At 43.7% G+C, this 5,741-nt stretch overlaps 1 pseudogene; it reads left to right on the forward strand.

The window, feature by feature from the left end:
- Positions 1-1,138: 1,138 nt before the first annotated feature.
- Positions 1,139-1,825, forward strand: LOC138825833 (RNA-binding protein 3 pseudogene; annotated as a pseudogene).
- The last annotated feature ends 3,916 nt before the right edge of the window (positions 1,826-5,741 follow it).

Raw genomic sequence — 5,741 nt, forward strand, 5'->3', positions numbered from 1 at the left:
TTTAGATTTCTTCTGTTAGACTAACTGCTAGAAAGGAAATAAAAGAGATAAGATTAGAACTGGAACCAAACTTCAGGAAAATAGACTTGGATTCAGTCTCGAGCTTGTAGAGCGTGAGGTGACCTATGGCGACACTGGCAGCCCTGGGAGACATAGGCTGCCCATGTCACAGGTGCTTCAGCAAGGATGGGGCATCCCAGCACATTGGTGGTGAAACATTACTGCTTGCCAGCAGGTTCTCGACATGGAGCCTTGCCTCCAGTCTCTTTATGCTAGTTATTTGGAGATACAGTCTTTCTTTTTGCCAGCACCTGGACCATAATGATCTATTTTAGGGTTCACATCATAGCTGGGATGACAGGTAAATGCCACAAGCCCAGCTTTGTCAGATGAGATGGAGACTTGAGGATTTTTGTTTTGCCTTTCTGGCCTGGAACTGTGATCCTACCGATCTTAGCCTCCAATAGAGCTGGGATGGTAGGTGGGCCACCATGCTCAGCTATTGGTTAAGAAGGGGTCTTACTGGGTTCCAGTGGCTCATACCTATAATCCTAGCTACTCAGGAGGCTGAGATCTGAGGATCACAGGTTGAAGCCAGCCTGGGAAGAAAAGACAATGAGATTCTGATCTCTAATGAACTACCAAGAAAGCAGTAAGTGGAACTGTGACTAGTGGTAGAGTGCCAGCTTTGAGCAAAAGCAGCTCAGGGACAGCACCCAAGGCTCTGAGTTCAAGCCCCAGGACTGGCAAAAGAAAAAAGAAAAAGAAAAAGAAAGGAAGGGGTATTGAACATACTCCCCAGCTGACTGTGAGGCCTGATTCTGACCTCACCCACCCAAGTGGCTACGATTGCAGGTGTGTGAACCACTGGTGCCTAAATGGAGATCTGGAGATGCTGTCATAAATAGACCAAGTACATGCCGTGTGTGTGTGTGTGTGTGTGTGTGTGTGTGTGTGTGTGTGTGTGTGTGTGTGTGATTTGAACTCAGGACCTGATTTCTGTCCCTTAGCTTTTTGTGCATAGTTGGTGCTCTACCACCTGAACAACACCTGCACTTTCAGTTTTACTCTTTTGAATTTATCTGCGCAGGCTGGCGTTGAACTGTGATTCTCAGTTCTCAGCCTCTGAGCAGCGAGGATGACAGGTGTGTGTCACTGTACCCAGACCTGCTTTGTGACTGGCACCCTGTGGCGGGCCTTGAGGTGAATGGCTCAGTGCTCTCTCTGGTGCGGTGCTCAGGGCTGTGTGTGAGGTAGGTGAGTCACCATTGGTGTGAATAAATACCTAAAGGAGTTCTCCCTGCTCCGCTGAACTTGGCGTATCAGTCTTTTCACTTTCCAAGGATTCAAGTTCACCACCATGTCTCTGAAGAAGGCAAACTCTTTGTGGGAGGACTGAACTTTAACACTGATAAGCAGGTACTTGAAGACCACTTCAGCAGCTTCGGGCCTATTTCTGAAGTGGTTGTTGTCAAGAAAAGCGATACTCAACGATCCTGAAGTTTTGGCTTTATCACCTTCACCAACCCAGAATATGCCTCAGATGCCATGAATGGAGAGTCTCTGGATGGTCGCTAGATCCGAGTGGACCATGCAGGCAAGTCTGCCGGGGCACCAGAGGGGGCGCCTTTGAGGGCCATGGAGTGATCACCGCTACTCTGGAGGTGGCAGGGAACAGAGATATGGGAGTGGCAGATGTGACAGTCGGCCTGGAGGATATGGATATGGAAATGGATATGGATGCTCCCGGGACTATAGTGGCAGAAGCCATGGTGGTTATGACCACTACTCAGGAGGAAATGACAGAGAAAATTATGACAACTGAGACAAGCCATGCACACATATGTAGATACACAAGGAATAACACTTCTGATCCAGGATTGTCCTTCCAAATTGCTACATTTATAAAGATTTTTGGAGCTACGTTGAAACATCTGTTTTAGTACATTGAGTTATATGTTTTAATTCATTGAGCTCCCAAGGTAGCCTGTGGTGAAATACCTTTCAGAAAGCTCCATGTATTTTTTTTTCCCATTCAAAGACAAATTAAAATGAATGTTTAGGTCTTTTTTTTAAAAATCAGGTTTTCTGTTAGAGCTCTCAGGATTATTTCCTTCTGACCAAAAAGGTTCAAAAGGTTGGCCAGACTGACTTTTAAAAACTAATAATAATGATGTGTATTTGGGGATGTTTTAAAAACCTGTATACAATGTTTATCATGGCCAGAAAGCAATTTCTAAATGTATCTGTCAGCAGTCTGCATTCAAGAACATAATTGCTTACAGATTTTTTTTTAAATTCACCACCTTGATTATATAGAAAAGCTCCTTAAAAATGTCTGTGAATGGGGCTGGGAAGGTGGCTCAGTGGTAGAGCACTTGCCTTGCATGCATGAGGCCCTGGGTTCAATTCCTCAGCACCACATAAGCAAAAAGAAAAAAGCCAGAAGTGACGCTGTGGCTCAAGTGGTAGAGCGCTAGCCTTGAGCTGAAGAGCTGAGGGACAGCGCCCAGGCCCAGAGGTCAGGCCCCACGACTGGACCCCCAAAAAAAGTTGTCTGTGAATGTCATTTTTTAATATTGGAAGAAAAATGATATTCTGTTGTGTCTTGTGTAGTGTTTAGGATGTCCTTCATGGATCTGATTAAACAATGAAATCTGAATTTAAAAAAATACCTAAAGGAAATAATCGGGGCTCAGGGGTAGAGGACAAAGCCAGGATTAGTTTGGACAAGGATGTAAAAACACCTCACCAGGGAGGTGGAGACAGCGCAGAATGTAGGAATAAATCCTGCCTGTGAAGTCCCAAGGCTGGACCTGGATTGGGAAGTCATTGTAATGTAAATATGCTCTGCTCCCAGGTAGAGATGGAGGTAGGGGGACCATGAAGGGTGAGAGGCAGAACACTGGGCTACAACCTGAGCCTGCATATGGAGCCATGGCCCGCCCTCCCATTACTGCAGGAGCCTGGAGTTTCCAGGCCCTTTGAATTCTTAGGTAGTAGACTTCAACTAGAAAGCACAAGATGGGCATTTTTATTCCTGGTATTGAGACATTGCAAACCAATTGACCAGGTCATGAATTCCATTGTAGACTGACTTTTCTGGATTCATACTTTACATTGATTCCAAATTAGATGGCTATCAGACCCTCTTGGCTTGCTATTTCATCCACTAAGCCAAAAAGTGAAATCACCTCCTGACTTGAAAGATGAGAAGTGGGTGGTGGATGGCTGCCAAAGGCTTAGAGAATCCATTCTGGAAGGAGACAACGCTGCCAGTGAGCATGATGGGTTCAAATTGAATTGTGGCCCACTGACACTTGTGGCCCTAGCTGTGAGTGTTACTAAAAGGCAATTAGGTGATGATGTTTTGTGTGTGTGTGTGTGTGTGTGTGTGTGTGCGTGCGTGCCAGTCCTTGGGCTTGAACTCAGGACCTGGGTACTGTCCCTGAGAGTTTCTTTTGCTTAAGGCTAACGCTCTACTACTTGAACCACAGTGTCACTTCTGGCTTTTTATGAGTAGCTTATTGGAGATAGTCTCATGGACTTTTCTGCCTGCGCTGGCTTCAAACCATGATCCTCAGATCTTAGCCTTCTAAGTAGCTAGGATTATAGGTGTGAGCCACTAATGTCTGGATTTGTGTGTATATGTGTATGTGTACTAGTCCTGGGGCTTGAATTCAGGGCCTGGGTGCAGTTCCTAAGCTTTTTTGTTCAAGGCTAATGCCCTACCAGTTTAGCCACAGCTCCACTTCTGACTTTTTTGGTGGTTAGTTGGAGATAAGAGTCTCATGAACTTTTCTGTCCTGGCTGGCTTTGAACTGCAATACTCAGATCTCAGCCTCCTGAGTAGCTAGGACTGCAGGTTTGAGCCACAGATGCCAGGCCTGTTGATGGATTTATGAGAGCATTCCAGTAGAGAACTGAGAGTCATAAATAAATTGGTCGTGACACCACAGGAGGCAGGGAAAAACAGGACAAGGCTCCCTAGGCAGGAGTCAGAAATCATTTCTGTCTAGCTGGGAGGCCTAGAGTGTAAAGACAGGAGACCACTACAACTCAGGAGGCCGAAAGTCCCAGAGCCTCTTATCTCCAATTAACTAGAAAAAGTTCAAAGTGGAGATGTGGCTCAAGTGGTAGAGCACCAGCATTGAGCAAAAAAGCCAAACAAGAAAGTGAAACCCTGCATTCAAATCCCAGTACCAACACACACAGATATACACAGACACACACAGGTACACATGCAGACACACACACACACACACACACACACACACACACACACAGCTGCTTGGTGTTTAGAGATGCTGGGCTGAGTCAACCTTGCTGCAGAGCTTGTCTGTGTGAGACTCACGCCCCTATCTAGCTATCATGTATTATGGGGAGATCTTCATGTGCCAGTTTCATTCAATTATTCAAAATGTCCCAGAAAAGAGTTCCTTTGTATATTTTTTAAATAAAAAAGTCAGTTACTAATTTTTGTTTTGTTTTGATGATAAAATGGACTTTAGAGATAGAGGTATTACATTTGGACAAAAATTTATTGTGGTTTGAGAGCCCTTGGGGAGCAAATGGATAATTAGATAAGCCTGGGCTTGATTTAAGTTGATCAGCATTCATCCCAGTGCAGGCACATACTGTTGTTAGCTTAGAAAGTTTGTGGTTGTGAAAAGGAACAAATCCAGTTTTGTTAAATGAAAATTTTCTTTGGATTTATGTTTTTTTGTTTTTTTTATTAATAAGTTTTTTTATTGTGAAAATACCATACAGAGGGGTTACAATTACATGAGCAAGGAAATGAGTACATTTCTTATCAAGCATTGTTGCCTCCTTTGTTTCCCCTTCCCATCCCTGCCCTCCCAGTCCCCCCTTGTTTTTTGTTTTTTGCAGCTAAGTACCAGGCAACAGGGGGCTCGTGCCTGTAATCCTAGCCACTTTGGAGGCTGAGATCAGAGGATCATGATTTGAAGCCAGTCTAGGAAGGAAAAGTCTGTGAGACTCTAATCTCCAATTAACCAGCAAACAGCCAGAAGTGGAACTGTGGCTTAAGTGATAGAGCACCAGCTGTTAATGAAAAAACTAAGAGATAGCTCCCAGGCCCGGAGTTCAAGCCCCAGTAATGGCACACACACAAAAAAATACAAGTCCTGAAAATTTCTACAAATGACTTCACCAGGAAGATTGAAGGAAGCTTGGGCTCCATCTGCATTTAGCATTGGTGAGTTTCTAAAATTGGGTATAAGTTAAGATCTTAGAAGTTTGACATAAAGGCAAATAAATGTATTATCAACAAGAATATGGATATGTTTGCACTGAATTTTAGAATACTTAATTTTATACTTACTCAAGAGATAAAGAATTATTTTATATCAATTATTATTTTATTTTATTTTGCCAGTACTGGGGCTTGAACTCAGGTCCTGAGCACTCTGTCTTAGCTATTTCCCACTCAAGGCTGGTGCTGTACCACTTGAGCCACACATTGACTTCTGGCTTTTTGGTGATAAGAATCTCATATACTTTTCTGCCCAGACCAGCTTTGAATCTTGATCCTCAGCTCTCAGCCTTCTGAGTAGTTAGGATTACAGACATGAGCCATCAGTACCCAGCTCTTTGCTTCATTTTAAATATACACCATCTTGACTTAAAATAGTCAAATTCACAATTTTTCAACTGTAGGATTGTACAATCAGTAGAAACATATTTTGAATGTGTGTGCATGTGTGTGTGTGTGTGTGTGT

This window comes from Dipodomys merriami, unplaced genomic scaffold, assembly GCF_024711535.1.
Source record: "Dipodomys merriami isolate MVZ:Mamm:240054 unplaced genomic scaffold, mDipMer1.0.p SCAF_14, whole genome shotgun sequence".
NCBI lineage: Eukaryota > Metazoa > Chordata > Mammalia > Rodentia > Heteromyidae > Dipodomys > Dipodomys merriami.